We start from the raw sequence: 18004 nt of genomic DNA, 5'->3' as shown, positions 1-18004 counted from the left end.
TTAAGTGAAAAAGTCAGAATGCAAAATAATCCATATACTATCCCAATGCCTTGGTTAAAATGGGGGAAGTAAGATTATATTTATTGTTGTTTATATTTGCCTGAATATAAACACCAACAGGTTATACAAGAAATGAGTAAGAGTGCTTACATATAGAAAGGCAAAGGTGCAAAAGTGGGTAGGTGGGGTCAGGAGTTAGAACAAGACTTTTTTAATTTTATTTTTATCTTTGAGCCATGTGAATCTAGGACCAATTCAAATAATATGATCAGAATAAAGAAAATAATTAAAACAAATATTTTAAAATGAATCTTTTAAAATGAATAAGCACTTCCAAAATCAGTTAGAACCCATACTTAAATTCTCGGTCATCTTGATATATTTATAACTCCATGCTGGGCTGTGAACCTTGAGGACACAGCACATCTTATGCGGCACCATAACCTAGGTGGCTGTGTCTCATACCCTCAGACAGGGAGTTAAATGCATGGTTTTTAACTGAACCCATCAATAAATGAAGGAGCTTGCTGCTTTCAAGTATGGAAAGAATGATCATTAGCTGACTCTACCAAAAACTATCAAAGAACCAAGGGATGACAGGAAAACAATGAAATTTTCATAGTAAGAATAGGAAACAGAAGGTAGACCACTGAAATAAGAGCTCAGTGACCTAAAAGAAGGGGGAAAAAAAAGAGAGAGAACTGTAAATGTATTTCTTCTCTGAACTCCATGGAATATTTTGATCCAGCTTCCTTTGGGGAATTTACATTTGAAACTGAAAGCCAAATACAAGAGTAAATTTCTCTCAACAGGCTGGGAAAGAGGCAGTTAGCTATCCCATCATGTCAAACCTGTTAGGTCAAAGAACATGTTTCGCTCCAGAACTTTGAGCCCTTTCCCTCATCAAACCCCTAGGAAGAATGGGGGGGCCGCTGATCACCCCAGACAGATGATTGATAAAATGACTTCTATGCCAAGTAACCAATAAAAATTTGTTCACCCACGCTTTTTACTTCCTGGATCTACAATAATTTATACAAAAATGCCATCTCCCTACTCCAGGGTGCCTGATTTACAGATTGGGCATCTGTTTCCTATAAAGGACCCTGAATGAAACAACAATCCATATTCTAACAAAACAGAAGACTCATTTCATAAATCACATCCAACCTATCACGTATCTCACACTGAAATTCTTTTAAATCCAGCCCCAGTTTTCTTCTCCTCAGAGCTTGACCTGTGTGTTGTCAAGACCAGAAACACACACATATACTTTGAGCTCTTAAAAGACTCTTAAAATAGCAACAGCAAACCTAGTAATCATCCTATTTCTCTTTTGTCTTATCTTATAATAAGATCTTTTCATAAATGCTTTCAGGAGAAAATATTTAAAATTGTCAATGTCCCCAGAGAGCCACTAGCTAAGGAATTTGCAAACAAATGGAACTTACTTGGCCTCTCCCTGATCCCTTGCCCAGAGCAGACATTACTGATGGACCGACTCTTGCCCACTGAGGTTGCCTGAGGTTCTGCAATACTTTTCAGCCCAAAGTTCTAGGCTGCGTCTATGAAGGAGCAGCAATGAACATGCAGGATGGGACAGTTCCATCCAGTCACTTTTCAGATGACAGGACTGAACCACAGAAGGAGAAGGAGATTGCCATGGTCCCACAGTGAATGGACTACAGACCCCAAACACATTCCTAAGTTCTGAACCCCAGCATTGACCTTTATCTACACCAATGTGACCTGCACTCAGAAAGTCAAGCGTGGGCTCGTTTTCTATGTGTGTCCGTGTGCATATGTGGTTTTGTCAAACGAAACCCTTGTACACCAAAATGATCTGAATTAGCTCTGTTTTTCAAATAAAGAATTTACTAATCATTCCAATACATTCAGAAGCTCCTGGCAGCCTGCCACTCTAAATATCATTTTGTTTTAGCAATAATCTTTTCCCATCAAATATGCTTCCTCTTCGGTGAAGAAGGGATAATTGTTATTAAACAGGAAATTACTTTTCATGTGGGCTAGCACAAAGGACTGTGTGATGAGCTTAGATGCATGGACAATACACAGTGACATGGAAAAGCTGTGTGGCTCTTTAAGCAATTTATTACAATGTTTATTAAATATCAACTGGGTTTTATTTTCTCTTTGACTTCAACTGAACATTCCCCGAATTACAGACTGTCAGAGTCAGATGGGACCTTATAGTACATCTGATCAAACAACTATCAGAAAGTAGAAAGAAAGTGCTAGAAAGGATTTGCCCATGGTAAAGGAACTAGGGCCAGGTCTCATAATTCTAAGCTCCTTCGAACTCATTATCCCACAACCCTGAGATCAAAATGAGCAATTCCCTGTCTAGCAGCTAATCCAAAACATACTGAGCTCTCTAATCAATGCTTCTCAAACTGTAATGTGCATATGAATCACCTGGGGATCTTGTTAAAGACAGATTCCTATTACCTACGTCTGAGATCGAGCCTGCAGCTCTGCATTTCTAACTGCTCCCAGGTGGCACCGATGCTGCTGATCTGTGGATCAGTCCTCGGTTTAGTCAAACGAGAACCATATGGTTCTGGTGGAGAATCTTCACTGGAGCCTCAACTAACAAGTCACATATGACCGTTGTGTCAATCAGGTTATCTCAGGTTGTTAAAAACTGAGATACAGTTCATCCAGGAGTGAAGATTGAGAGGGGAAACTGTCTAAGTAGATGAATTGCATTTGGTAAGATATAGAAGGGAGCAAATTCATTTCTCCCAGGCTATCTTCCGTCTTCTCTATCTTCTGTTTTCTTTCTCCCCTACTTCAGGTCATTACCTAGGGCAGATTCCAGGGCTTGTTTAGGAATCTTCAGGTATGAACAATCTTATTTGTAGGTATTAAATGTCCTATGTAGTTGTAATGTCAAAACTTCAGTTTCTCACCCGGTTCAAAGTTTTCTCACCAGCGGCTCCAACCTCACCCCAGATGGGAAAGCAGACTGATTCATTGTTTCTCTGTGTGCTGCCTCCAATTGTCACTACTTTTGGCTACTTCTGAACCCCATATGGCTGGGGCAGGGACAGAAAGAAGAGCTTAGGGAAGGGAACAATATGGTCTTACAGAACTGGTGACATAAAATCCCAAACACTGGCTTCTTCTCTTATGGGGCTGTTTTATGTTCCTTAGAGACTCCCTTCCTCCTTCCCAGCCCCAAACTAGGGACTTGTGACAGTGTCCTATTTCCTTAGTCACCCACAGCTTATGTGGCCCCCCACCCCCCGCCACGACCATAGTGGTACAGCCCATACTGCCACTTTGGCCACACTCTTCTTCAGAGTGGGATCCTTTAAAGAGATTCAAACAAGGGGGCCTGGGTGGCTCATTTGGGTAAGCGTCCTACTCTTGATCTTGGCTCAGGTCATGATCTTGTGGTTTGTGAAAATGAGCCCTGTGTAGAGCTCTACATTGACAGTGCAGAGCCTGCTTGGGAGTCTCTCTCTCTCTCTCTCTCTCTCTCTCTCTCTCTCTCTGCCCCTCCCCTGCTCGCCCACTCTTTCTGTCTCTCAAAATAAATAAACTTAAAAAATTTTTTTAAATAAAAATAGTTAACACCCTAAAAGTGCTATGAATTAAAGATAAAAGTACAAAAAAAAAAACAAAAACAGATGAAAGTACTATTAGAGTTCTAGGAGATGGCACTGTAATTTCCCCGCATGAAAAATATATTGAACATTAATCTTCTGGTACATTCATATAGTGAAATATCTACCTATATATTATTATGTAAAGAAGCCCATTATAGATTAAGTGAAGAAATGTTTATAGAACAGACTAAATACAGTTTGTAAGGGTATAAGCTATTATGTTAACAAAAATGATGATTCAGGCTAATTCTCTTCTGCATATCTGACTCTCTTAAAAACTGTATTATGCTGCCTTTATAATCAGAAAAAAGATTATTATGAAACAAATGGGGGCACGTGGCTGGCTCAGTTGGGAAAGCATGTGACTCTTAGTCTCAGGGTCATGGGTTTGGGCTCCATGTTGGATGTAGAGATGACTTAAAAATAAATAAATTTAAGGGGCGCCTGGGTGGCTTAGTCGGTTAAGCGTCCGACTTTCGCTTAGGTCATGATCTCGCGGTTCATGGGTTTGAGCCCCGCATTGGGCTCTGTGCTGACTGCCAGCTCAGAGCCTGGAGCCTGTTTCAGTCTGTGACTCCCTCTCTCTCTGACACTCCCCTGCTCACGCTGTCTCTCTCTCTCTCTCCTAGAAATAAATAAAAAACATTAAAAAAATAGATTTAAAGAAAGGAACAAATAATGATGCGATGAGATTAAATCTCCAGATTTTTCCTTTATAGNCTCTCTCTCTCCTAGAAATAAATAAAAAACATTAAAAAAATAAATTTAAAGAAAGGAACAAATAATGATGCGATGGGATTAAATCTCCAGATTTTTCCTTTATAGGTATCTTTTGGGAGAACCTACGATATGTTAAATTAGCCTATCCAGGGGAATAGAATATGAGCCACAGATAAAATTTTATTGTAGTTAGTGTTCAACTATACTCAAACAAAAAAAAAAGGGGAAAAGTTATTCTAGTAAAAATACACTTTATTTAACCCAATATATCCAAAAGACTGTAGTTTTAACATATAATCAATATAATAACACTGAGATATTTACATTCTCTTTTGTTCCCCTACATCTTTGAAATCCTCTGTATAGTGCACATCGCACATTTCAATCTGGCTTGTGGCTAACTGTATTGGACAGCGTGGTTTGAGATATACAAGTGCCATTTTGTGAATAATAGGGTAGACAATTCTGTTTTGGGGTAACTTTCCACTTACTTTTGTAGTTCAGACAGATCCTTAAATCATTTACCAGCAGCAACAAAAAACAGAAAAGAAAGACATGGCCAAAAGTTAACAGTGGTTATTTTTAGGAAGAGAGTGTGCAATTTACAGGTTTTTAATTTAATTTAATTTATTTATTTTTCAATGTTTTATTTATTTCTAGGAGAGAGACAGAGACAGCGTGAGCAGGGGAGGGTCAGAGAGAGAGGGAGTCACAGATTGAAACAGGCTCCAGGCTCTGAGCCGGCAGTCAGCACAGAGCCCGACGCGGGGCTCTAACCCACGAACCGCGAGATCATGACCTAAGCGAAAGTCGGACGCTTAACCGACTAAGCCACCCAGGCGCCCCAAGGTTTTTAATTTTAAAAGCTGTTTGATTCTCTTACAACGATTGTGTATTATATCAGCAATCTTTAAAAGCCCGTTGTGGTTGTGGTTGTGTTTGTTTCAAGAAACCACTGCTCTAAGGGATGTCTTTTTAGGGTGCCTGGTTGGCTAAGTCGATAGAGCATATGACTCTTGATTTCAGGGTTGTGAGTTCAAGCCCCATACTGGGCATAGAGCCTACTTAGAAAGTAAAAATAAAAATAAAATACTATATAAAAAGGATGCTGTTTTTTGAACCAGCACACCTTGAGTGAACCCTTACCTCTCGTCCATTCAATTCTCCACTGTTGACAGGAGTGGTCAAAAGACAAATCTCTAGTAGCTCCAACTTCTGTTTGTCCCTGGAAGAAGGAGTGGCAGTGAAATGGCAATAAAAGCTCACACTTATCAAGAGTTCAAGGACTGGAGTTATTATCAAGCTTCTCTGAATAATCAACATGACATATCTCAAAGGTGTGACTGATTCTAAAGAATTACTTCTCCTTTCCCACCCATCTTTTTGTGGCAGCACCAGCAAGGGGAAATTTGCATTGCCTACCCATCAACAAGAAGGACAGCCTGCAGTATAGGCATCACAGCACAGAGTAATCAGGTGGGCCTGGGTATGTGTGTCTCTAGGCTTTATTTCCTCACCTGTAAAGTAGAAACTATAATATACAGCTTGCTTCATAAGCTTGTATAATAATCTTGTGAATATTTCATAATACTGAATTGATAAGTTTATACCAAGTATCCTATACAAGAGAAAAAGTGCACCTATTCCAAGTGTAAAGGACAGTGAATCTTCACAAATTAAAAATATAGTATCGCCGGGGTGCCTGGGTGGCTCAGTCGGTTAGGCATCTGACTCTTGGGCTCCGGTCATGATCTCACGGTTCATAGGATGGAGCCTTGCATCAGGCTCTGCGCTGACAGCATGGTGCCTGCTTGGGATTCTCTGTCTCCCTCTCTGTCTGCCCCTCCCCTCCTTGCTCTCTCTCTCTCTCTCAAAATACAGAAAAATAAACTTTAAACATATATATATAGCATCGCCTACAGAGGTGACTCAGTAGTTCCTGTCCAGTCCCTACTGATGTGGAGCTTGAACAAACAGTTAAGAAAGAATTCTTGAAATGTCTTTGGTGAAAAAAAGTGATTTTATTAAAGCACAGGGACCGGACCTATGGGCAGAAAAAGCTGCACTGGGGTTGTGAAGAGTAACTGATCATACACTTATAAGTCAGTGGGGGTTAGGGATAGTGTAATTCTCTAAGGAATTTGAAAGCAAGGCTTGCAGGACCTTGAGGGGGTAGCTGCTGTTAAGATACGGTTACTTTTAGTCTTTAATAAAACAAAGCATGAAGGAAGTCAGGCAGCCGTGACTTCCTCGAGCAAGGTCATGCTCTGCATGTTTCAGGGGTCTACCAGGGGGCTGCAAGCTGTAAGGAGATTTAATTTATGTTACATTTCTCTTCCCTTTGTTTCCCTCATCACCTACCATCTGTGTGCCGCAAACAAGCTTGGAGGATTAAAACAATCCAGATTTATTGTCTTGGTTTCCATAGGTCGAGAGTCTGATACGGCTCAGCTAGATCCTCCATTCCGATCTCACAAGGTGGCCATCAAGGTGTCAGCCAGGGCATGGGTCTCATGTGGGGCTTAAGCTCATTCAGGTTGTTGGCAGAATTCACTTCCTTATGGCCGTGTAACTAAGGTCCCCATTTTTTGCTACTTGTTGGCCAGACACCACTCTCGGCTCCTAGAGGCTGCCCGGAGTTCAGGCCACATGGCCTCCATGGGCAGTTCACACTCCTGCTTCATTCTAGCCCAGCTGTAGCTTGGCTCTCTGACTTCTGTCTCTTGACCTCCAAATGCTCTTTTAAGAACGCATCTGATTAGGTCAGGCGCATCCTGCACAATCTAAGTGAACAGAGATCTCAATTACAGGAGTAATATTCCATCCAGTCACAGGCTCCACTTGTATTCAGCGGGGAGGGATCAGACAAGGATCAGACACCGCTGGCAGACGTGATGTGGCTACCTTACATTCAACTTTATGTCTGTAAAACTTTGTCTGTTCCGGGTTATTGATATTTCCCTAGTGCCCAGCTCAATTGTAGTAAATAGTCCAGGATACATATTGATATTGAATAGTTTCCTGATCAGGAACCACTTCCTCAGACTTGCATTTTACTTTCCTTTTCCCTGACCTACACCAAGGCACAGAATGAGAGGATAAGGAGGGGCCTCTCTGCTGCTCCGAACTGAGGTTAGCCTGGATAGGCCTCCCTGAGCAGGTAGTTTCTTTGAATGGCATGCAAGGTAGCAAGATTTAAACAAAGCACCATGATGTTCTTAGTGCATACCGCAGCTATTCTTAGAACAAGGAACCCGCAGGTTGCGTCTTCCCAAGACAAGATTGAAAGGAAGGTAGTTCAGGGGCGCCTGGTTGGCTCGGTCAAATTAAGCAGCTGACTTCCGCTCAGGTCATGATCTATCTCTTGGTTCGTAAATTCGAGCCCCACGTTGGGCTCTGTGCTGACAGTTGAGGGCTCAGAGCCTGGAGCCTGCTTCAGATTCTGTGTCTCCCTCTCTGTCTGCCCCTCCCCTGTTCACACTCTGTCTCAAAAATAAACATTAATAAAAATTTTTTAAATCATAAAATAAAGAAAGGTAGTTCAGTTGGTGGGATCATCAAACCACAAGAAATCCTTTGCTTTAAAACCTTGCCCAGGGAGATTTCCTTTCTTTTTGCAGGAGATAAAAAGAGGGAAACTCAGACCACTTACCAGCAAGGAAATGCTAATCTTCTATACTTGGCTTCCCCCCACCCCTTTCTTTTAACCCAAGGGCTCAGGCAAGTTCATCAACACTTCCTAATTGTTTGTCATTACTCCTAATAGGAATGATGAGTCACCAGGTTCAGTGGATTGCCACAAGGCCTTAGAAGGCCAGACGTTATCAAAGGGAGTAGTAATGCAGAGCTTTGCAAAACTATCTGTTAAGTCAAAGTTCTCACCTAGCCCAAAAGCTCTTGACAAAATGGCCTGAGATGGTCATGGAGCGCCTCTAAACTTTCAGTTCCTTGTTTGTAAAATAAGGCAAGTAAAGGCATCTATTTTATAGATCACCATTTACTGATTCAATCAACCATTTATCGATTCAACAGACATATAATTTTCAGTATATGCCAGGCAATTAGTAAGTATTTTTTAAAAGCCTATCACGTGTCGGCTATTGTTGTGATCCACGCTTAATGATGTGCATACCAACCATCCACCTCGTGGGAAAGTGCCTGAAAAGTTTGGAGTTTTAGGCTCGCTTCTACTCCCCTCTCACGCACCCGCACTCACCACCATAAGCCCGCTGTCTACCACTGGTGGGAATCCAACTCCTCAAGCCTGTATCCTCAATTACTGCGGTTGGAAAATGCAAACTAATTTCGTCATCAGCCTAACTGCCTCATAATTAAAAAGGCAATATGCCACATTTCAAAGTCAGCCAGGAAAGTTTTGTGAATCGCCCGGTATTTTGATTATCTGCCCACGTTTCCCCTTCCATTAGCTAAGAACAATGGGGGGGGGGGCAGATCACTATATATGTCTGAAAGTGGACCGAATCTTTTTTTCTTTTTAATTTTATGATGTTTATTTAGTTTTAGAGAGAAAGAGACAGAGTGCAAACAGGGGAAGGACAGAGAGGGAGACAGAATCCAAAGGAGGCTCCAGGCTCTGAACTATCCACACAGAGCCCAACGCTGGGCTTGGAACCCATGAATCGCGAGATCATGACCTGAGCTGAAGCCAGATGTTTAGCCAACTGAGCCACCCAGGTTACCCTGAACAGATTCATTTTTACAGCATATTTCCTCTTATTCTCCTACACCTCCCCTTCAGTCTCTGCCTACCTTTATACCCCCATTCCTAGGACTCTAAAAGGAAATTACCAGGGAAATAACATTTCTAGAATGCTATTATTTCTTTGCTAGAGAAGTCTTCAAATTTGCTTTCAGTCTTATTCATGTGGCTGAGGGGGGAAAAATGAACACTGGCAGAGTAACTACAGAAAGTCACAGAAGCAGGAGATTGGCCCTGAATTGAATAGTCCTCTCTGGAGCCAGAGTACTTGGGTTCAAATCCTGCCTGCTCCATTTTAGGGTGGCCAGATAAAACACAGGACACCCAGTTACATTTCAGATGCATCACAAATACATTTTGAGCAAAAATGTGTTCCAAATCTGCATATCAGATATATTTATGTTAAAAATTATTTGTATGTCTGAAATTCAAATTTAATTGAGCTTCCTGTGTTTTTCTTTTTTTTTTTTTTAAATGTTTTATTTATTTCTAGGAGAGAGAGAGAGACAGCGTGAGCAGGGGAGGGTCAGAGAGAGAGGGAGTCACAGACTCTGAAACAGGCTCCAGGCTCTGAGCTGGCTGTCAGCACAGAGCCCGACGCAGGGCTCGAACCCACGAACCGTGAGATCATGACCTAAGCGAAAGTCGGACGCTTAACCGACCAAGCCACCCAGGCGCCCAGAGCTTCCTGTGTTTGTCTTTGCTAAACCTGGTAACCCTACTCTATTGACTAGTTTTGTGACATAGAGCAAGGTATGTAAACTCTCGTGTTTCAGTTTTCTCATCTATAAAATAGGAACTGTGAAAGCACATTCGTCAGGGCACAGCTGCAACTGTCATTTTAAACAAGTACTTATTTTTCAATTTTTGCTTATTCTTTTAATGTTTATTTTTGAAAAAGAAAGAGAGAGAGAGCAGGGGAGGGGCAGAGAGAGAGGGAGAAAGAGGATCCAAGGCAGGCTTCATGCTCTCAGCACAGAGCCCGATGTGGGGCTCGAACTCATGAACTGTGAGATCATGACCTGAGCTGAAGTCAAGAGATGGACGCTTAAGCGACTGAGACATGCAGGTGCCCCTATTTATTTACTTTTTAAGTAGGCTCCATGACCAACATGGGGCTTGAACTCACAGCCCTGAGATCATGAGTCACATGCTTCACCAACTCTGCCAGCCCGGTTGGCCTGTAGCAGCCTTTTTGTTTTGTTTTGTTTTGTTCAAGAAATAAGTCTGTTTCTCTTCCTTCCAGAAACATAATAGGATAACGCTTCCCTGTCCTCAAGCTAGGTGGCGGCTACCACTTGAATGTAGCCACTGAAAAGTGAGCAGAAGGAATGTACCACTTCCAAGTAGAAGTCTTTAAGAACTGATGCATAATAACATCACGACAACTGGGGAAATTTTACAAATTAAAAATAAAAAATGAACAACTCGCGCCTGGTTTGCTGCCACTTCCTTGCAGTGGCCTGCTATTTGTGAGGTGCGGTCATGGTCACAGCTCCTGAGAGTGGACTACAGGGAGCAGAGCCTTCTGCACAGACACCCACTCACCCAGGGAAGACCTAAGTGTGATGGAGAAATAAACACTTGGAGTTGAAAATGCTGAGATCTGAGAGCTTTTTATTACTGCAGCATAGCTTAGCTTGCCCTGACCAACGGTTGTTACAAAGTTTGTGTGAGTTAACAACTGGTAAGCGTGGAGGACACGCCTGGCACACAGAAGGCACTATATCAGTATTTATCAGGTTGAGTAGATGGGTGCTGCACTCTTCCGGTGCTAAAAAGGGATTGAGATAGGCTTCGCTTGCTGGCCAAGCTTTGGTAATAGACATTTATTGCCCAGTTCTCTTTCTCTAAGCCTAAGGAATCAAATCTACCCCTTCGCCACAGTCTTTGGTCATAAACTCTGTAAAGTCAGCAGCATTCAGCTCAAGGAGTTTCTTTAATCATTAGACAGAAGTTTTAGGTCTATAAGATTCCTGATACAGGTCTGCTCAAATTGCAGTGTGGGTTGGAACAGAGCAGCGGCCTCGATTGCAGATGACTGGGGCTGAGCCGTCTGCGGAAGCCAGCCATGTGCACAGTCATTCCGCGAGGGCAGGGCGGCCAGATTCAGGGGGGACATCACGGGCAGTTAATGAAAATCAGATGCAGTGTAATTCAGCCCACAGTACTCGTCCTCATCTCTGGGCACAGGGAATTACATCCATAAACAGACCAAACTTGATTGTATGCAGCACTTTCATCCCCCAAAGAATTCCAAAAGAATTCCCAAAGAATGCTCTTGTTACTGGTAGCTCAGTGATGTGGAAGACAAATAGAAAAAATGTGTTTGTTACTCAGGCTCAGAAACTTTGTTAGAATCTATGCCATCTAGAAGGGGCTAGCATGTCTGGGATGTCAGGTGACCCTTTCCTGTTATGAAAAATACACACACACACCTACTTTCACAAGTAAATGGGCTCATAAAAGAAATCTAAACATGCAGTAAACAGGCTTTCAAACTCTGACCAAGAACCACACAGTACAAGTACATAGTTCATGTCAGACTCACTACACTGATTTTATATAGATGTGGATGTATATTTATTTTTATATACAACTGAGATAAAACTTCACAAAATATTACCTGCCTTTCTTATACGTGACATATCCCGATGTTATTATTCTATTTCATTTATTTTAAAATGTTTAATGTTTATTTATTTTTGAGAGAGACAAAGTGTGAGTGGGGGTGGGGTAGAGAGAGCGGGAGACACAGAATGTGAAACAGGCTCCAGGCTCTGAGCTGCCAGCACAGAGTCCAACATAGAGCTCAAACCCATGAACCGTGAGATCATGATCTGAGCCGAGGTCAGACACTTAACCTGCTTAACCGACCGAGCCACCCAGGCACCCCCATTTATTTTAAAAAGCTGACTTCAGAGCACCCGGGTGGCTCAGTCGGTTAAGCATCAGACTTCAGCTCAGGTCTTTGTCTCATGGCTTGTAAATTCGAGCCCTGTGTGGGGCTCTGTGCTGACAGCTCAGAGCCTGGAGCCTGCTTCACATTCTGTGTCTCCCTCCTCCCGCTCTCACTCTGTCTCTGTCTCTCAAAATGAATAAACATTAACTTTTTTTTTTTAAATAGCTGACCTCTGCCCAGTAAACTGATATTACAATCCATTTATGTGTAGGATCTTAAATTTTGAAATTCATTTCACCGAAAGGCAATGAAAGAGAGTGGAAGACTCAGACACCATGGCGCTTCAATTGTGCTACAACATATGGCCCTGGGATGGTCATGTCACCTCTTTTAGGTCACAAACATCCCGTTATTCTTCCAGTTTTAACTTGCCGAGATTTTCACGGATGGCACCTGTATATGGAGAAAGCAATATATGCCCAAACCATCTTCATGTGCTGAGACTATATTCAAATTCCTATGTTGATTCAGAGTTGGGTTAAAGGGAGAAAAATCCGTTCTCTTCCAGTGCTTAAAACCACGGCATTGGGTGGCCCCTGAATCAATCAGAATAATTCTTCTGATTGCATGCAACAACCCCCCCCCCTTCCACCCAAGACACACAAAAGGAATTGACAGTTCAAATGAGTAGACTTGAGGGGCACCTGGGTGGCTTAGTCGGTTAAGCGTCCAACTTTTGCTTAGGTCATGATCTCACGGTTCGTGGGTTCGAGCCCCGCGTTGGGCTCTGTGCTGACTGCCAGCTCAGAGCCTGGAGCCTATTTCAGAGTCTGTATCTCCCTCTCTCTCTGACCCTCCCCTGCTCACGCTGTCTCTCTCTCTCTCTCTCTCTCCTAGAAATAAATAAAAAAAACATGAAAAAAAATTTTAAAAAAATGAGTAGACTTGTCCGGGGTCCGTATAGGTTTCAGGGTAGCTAGCCATGGTTGCTGAGGTGATGCTATGGTAACTTGCCTTCCTCCATTTCTGGGCTCTACTTTCCTCTCTGTTGACTTCTTTCTCTCCTGTTATAGTCAGGAACCCTCTTTGCAGGCAGAGAAGAGAAAGAGGACACCTCTTTCCTGATGGTTTCAGAAAAAACTCCAGGCTTCTTATTAGCCCCACTTGGGCCACATGCCCATTCCTGAGCCAATCACTGTGACCAGGGATGTGCACTGCTCCACTGGGCAAGCCTGGATCACGTGCCTACCGGCCCCCAGCAAGTAGACATAAATGGTATCAGATCAACCAAACTACATGAACTGAGAATGGCAGTATTCCACAAAGGAAAATATGGGAGTCATTTCCAAAAGTTAGAAGCAAGAGTGTTGAGTAGACGATGAGAAAAATGGCCACTAATGACCTCTGTCCGGGTATATCACCAATCCCTATCTCCTACTCAATCTTTTTAAAAATTTTCAAAAAATATTTATTTATTTTTGAGAGGGAGAAAGAGACAGAGCACGAGCAGGGGAGGGTGAGAGAGAGAGGGAGACACAGAATCCAAAGCAGGCTCCAGGTTCTGCGCTGTCAGCACAGAGCCCAATGCGGGGCTCGAACTCAGAAACCGTAAGATCATGACCTGAGCCGAAGTCAGATGATCAACCGGATGAGCCACCCAGGTTGATCTTATCTTCTCAAACTTAAGATACAGATGGGGCTCCTGGGTGGCTCGTTTGGTTAAGTGTCCGGCTTTGGCTCAGGTGATGATCTCACGGTTCGTGGGTTTGAGCCCTGCATAGGGCTCTGTGCTGACGGCTAGCTCAGAGCCTGGAGCCTGTTTCAGATTCTGTGTCTCCCTCTCTCTCTGATCCTCCCCTGCTCATGCTGTCTCTCTCTCTCTCTCTCTCTCTCTCTCTCTCACAGAAATAAACAAAACATTTTTAAAAATTAAAAAAAAACCAAATTTAAGATCCAGAGAGCAAGCCAGTGTTCTATCACACTTGCAGAATGCTCTCATCAGGAGAAAGCCTGACATTTTCTCTCTCTGATCGCTTTTAGAAGTTAGAAGCTGCAGCAAGGGATTTTCTTTGCTTTCAAATGGAAAAGTTAATGTGCCATGAACTTCTGGTCATAAGCCTAAGAAGTAAAAACTCTCTTTGGGCCTTTTAGAAATCATCTCTCCAACTTTATGTCTACGGTTTGTAATGTCATAATTGCCTCCGTGGTTCTGCTGCAGCTGTCTTTGCAAACAAAGGTGAAACCAGCAGGTCACCTTGGATTAACCGATGTGTCCTGTGTTCTTCTGATTGGCCCAGTTGCCGGAGTCATGAATACTTGCTCTGTCTTGCACGGAAAAGCACACAGCCCGGGAAAACACACGCTCACTCAAAAACAACTTTGACTAAATCTGACACAAAAGGAAGAAAGCATATTGGAGAAATATGGCTCGGGTATGATTATTTTCCTGCATTTTGCTGAACACCATTTGTCTTCTGGGAAGCAGTGCAAACAGAGCTGTGACTTTCAGACTCTGCAAATATTAGTGCTGTGCATAGGAGGAGATTAACTCGCTGAAACGATGAAAAAGAACGTAAGGAATAGGAAAGATACCTTGTTTTGGCATATGCCCTTTTCATACCAGATTAGCAGAGCCAGAGTTCGGCTTTCTGTCTTTTTTTTTGCTTGCTTTGTTTTGTTTTTAGGTAAGGTGTTTCCTTTATCTGTTTGGGGGGGGCGGTGAGAGAGAGAGAGAGAGAGAGATTTTTTTTATAGAATAATTCAATTCAAACTAAAAAAGGGTTAGGGGCACCTGGGTGGCTTCGTCGGTTGAGCGTCCGACTTTCGCTTGGGTCATGATCTCGCGGTTTGTGGGTTCGAGCCCCGCGTCGGGCTCTGTGCTGACTGCCAGCTCAGAGCCTGGATCCTATTTCAGAGTCTGTGTCTCCCTCTCTCTCTGACCCTCCCCTGCTCACGCTCTCTCTCTCCTAGAAATAAATAAAAATAAAAAAATAAAAAAAAAGGGTTAGAGCGCCTGACTGTCTTGGTTAGTAGAGGATGTGACTCTTGATCTTGGCATTGTGAGTTCAAGCCCCACGTTGGGGGCAGACTCTACCAGACGGTACTTAAAATAAATGTTTAAAATCTTAAAAAAAAAATGGAGAAAAGGCAACTTTGCCATGATGCACGCACATTTATCACCTTCAAGAAATTGACAGTTTCCCCCATCAGTTTAAGATACAAAAAACAGTAATTGTTACCTTATAGGTACCACATATGGAACAAAGAAACTAGTACTTTTCCCACTGCCTAGAACACTGTCCCTTCCCTCTCCTTTGGCTTTTTTCTTTTCTTTTCTTTAGCCACCTGATCTGACTTAAACATCAGGCCATAGTTTCTTAAAAAGTAAGCATAAGCAAAATTAAATAAAGTTACTGTACAATGCAGCAATTACATTTCCAGGCATGTGACCAAGGCAAATGAAAACACATGCCCACACAAAACCTTGTACATGAAATGTTCCTACCAACCTTATTCATAAGAGCAAAACAGTGGAAAACAGACAAACATTTATCAACTGGTACATGGATAAACAAAATGTAGTTTAGCCCTATAGTGGAATATTATCCAGCCATTAAAAGGAAAGTATGGACGGATGCTGCACGATAGATAAAGCTAGAAAAATATTATTCTAAAAGAAAGCCAACACAAGAGATTGTATATTGTGTGATTCCATTTATGTGAAATTTCCAGAAGAAAGCAAATCTATAAAGACAGAAGGTAGACTAGTGGTTGTTCATGGCTGAGGGTAGAAATATAAATTAACTGTGAGTGGGAATGGGAGCTCTTAGTGGGGTGATGAGAATGTTCTAGAGTGGGTTTTAGTGATAATTATAGAACTTAGAAAATTTAATAAAAATCACTAAATTTTATAATAAAAATATAATAATAATAACAGACATTTCTTAGCCTGAGATTTAATAAAATGTCCTTGCAATACTTTCTCATGGCATTTACTTTAGAAAGTCTCATCACAACCAAGTACTTGGATTTAGTCTCAGACACACATAGATTCCAGTCTAAGCTGCCATTTATTAGCATGATCTTGGACGAGTCACTTACCCTCCTTAAGTTCTTAAGACATCAGGGGACAAGTACATTTGTATTGAATTCTTTGTCACAGTCTCAAAATGTTGTCTGTGCTCTGGAGCATGAATTCAGGGCCTATACTTTCATCCCTCCTTCATCTTGCCCAGTGACCTGGCCCAGACTGTGGACAGGGCAGCAATTTTGCTGTTTTCATCGATGTGTAATTTGCTGTCAAAGAAAAGCATCATGCTTACTGTGCAAACACATGCTCAGGGAAGCCCCTCAGGGTCTCACTGCCCCAGACCAACTCCTACCCCGAGTTTCCCCAACTTAGAAAGTTTAGAGCTGTCATCGAAACATCAATCTTTGTTCATTTACTTATTTAAATCACTACAGTGGTGCATTTGTAAAATACAGATCCACTGGTTGTCCTGAATCTGAATCAGAATCTCCAAGGATATAACTCAGGTACCTCTATTTTTATCAACTTTCCTAAGGCTCAGATTACCTGCTTTTGAGAGCCAGTGCACTAAGTCATGGGTGGCAGGGAAGGAGAATGGGATAAACTAAAGGTGGAAAGATCAGCTCAGGGATGAGAGATGAGGACAGAGGGAGCCAGGCGAGGAGGGTGTGGTGTACAGAAAGCCTCCTAAGGGTTCCGTGTTCTAATTCCTGGACCCATGAGTGTTACCCAAGGTGGTCGAAAGGACTCTTAAGATGTGATTAAGGATCCTGACAGGGGGAGATGAACCTGGTTTATGTGGGTGGGGCCTAAATGTAATCACAGTATACTTTTACCAGGGAAGGGCAGGGAGATTCAACTTCAGAACAGGGAAGAAGACAACATGACTATGGATGCAGGGAGAGGAAAGGTAATGGCTTGGAGGAAGCAGCCATAAGCCAAGTAATGCAGGGCTCTTCCTGAAACTAGAAAAGGCAGGGAATGGATTCTGCCCTAGAACCTCCAGAAGCACCTTCTGGCACCTTGATGTTTTTAGAATCTGTTTTTAAGATTTTATTTTTAAATAATCTTTACACCCAACATGGGACTTGAACTCACAACCCTGAGATTGAGAGTCACATGCTCTACCAACTGAGCCAGCCCGCTGGGCACCTTGATTTTAGATCTAGAAGCCTCAATTCAGATTTCTCATCTCCAGAATTGTAAGAGCATACTTTTGTGTTGTTTTAAGTCACTGCTTTTTTTGTTTGTTATTTGTTATAGCGGCCGTAAGAAGCTAATACAGAGGCACCTGGCTGGCTCAGTCAGTAGAGCATGTGACTCCTGACTGTGGGGTTCTAAGTTTGAGCCCCTCTTTGCGTATGGAGACTACTTAAAAATTAAAAACAAAACTTTTTGAAACAACGAATACAGAAATATGTAGAAGTGAAACCATTAGGATTTGGTAAGTGACAGGAATACAAGGTAAAATAAAAAAGGGAAAGAGAAGGAAGAATCAAGATGATGTAGATTTCTTTCTTTCTTTAAAAAATTTTGTTTAAAGTTTATATATTTTTGAGACACAGGCCACAAGTGAGGGAGGGGCAGAGAGAGAGGGAGACACAGAATCCCAAGTAGGCTCCAGGCTCAGAGCTGTTAGCACAGCCCCCAGGTGGGGCTCAAATCCACTAGTCCTGAGATCCTGACCTGAGCCAAAGTCAGTTGCTCAACCGACTGAGCCACCCAGGAGTCCCCTACCATACCAATTAAAAGGGGGAGGTTGGGGAAAAGAATGAGTTGTTTGGGCAGTTTCCTGGGATATATGGATAAAGATGGTCGCAGGCTTGTTGGATGTAAAGTTTTAGTTCTGCCATTTGCGAAATGGACGGAATAAAATATTCCGTGTCTGGTAGTTGTGAGAACTAAAGAAGACGGTGTTATGTGGAAGCCGGGCACGTATAGGTATTCAACAGAGATTAGAGAAAATAGTTCCAACACTACCTAGTTCCGTGATCTGG

At 42.4% G+C, this 18004-nt stretch overlaps 1 non-coding gene across 1 annotated transcript; it reads right to left on the bottom strand.

Annotated features, from left to right (window-relative positions):
• Positions 1-17080: 17080 nt before the first annotated feature.
• On the bottom strand, positions 17081-17157 carry TRNAE-CUC (transfer RNA glutamic acid (anticodon CUC)). Its single transcript has one exon. It is a non-coding gene; the product is annotated as a tRNA-Glu (tRNA).
• Positions 17158-18004: the final 847 nt, after the last annotated feature.

Source organism: Crocuta crocuta, unplaced genomic scaffold (assembly GCF_008692635.1).
Source record: "Crocuta crocuta isolate KB4526 unplaced genomic scaffold, BGI_CrCroc_1.0 scaffold126, whole genome shotgun sequence".
Classification (NCBI taxonomy): domain Eukaryota; kingdom Metazoa; phylum Chordata; class Mammalia; order Carnivora; family Hyaenidae; genus Crocuta; species Crocuta crocuta.
This window is presented reverse-complemented; position numbering and strand designations above follow the sequence as displayed.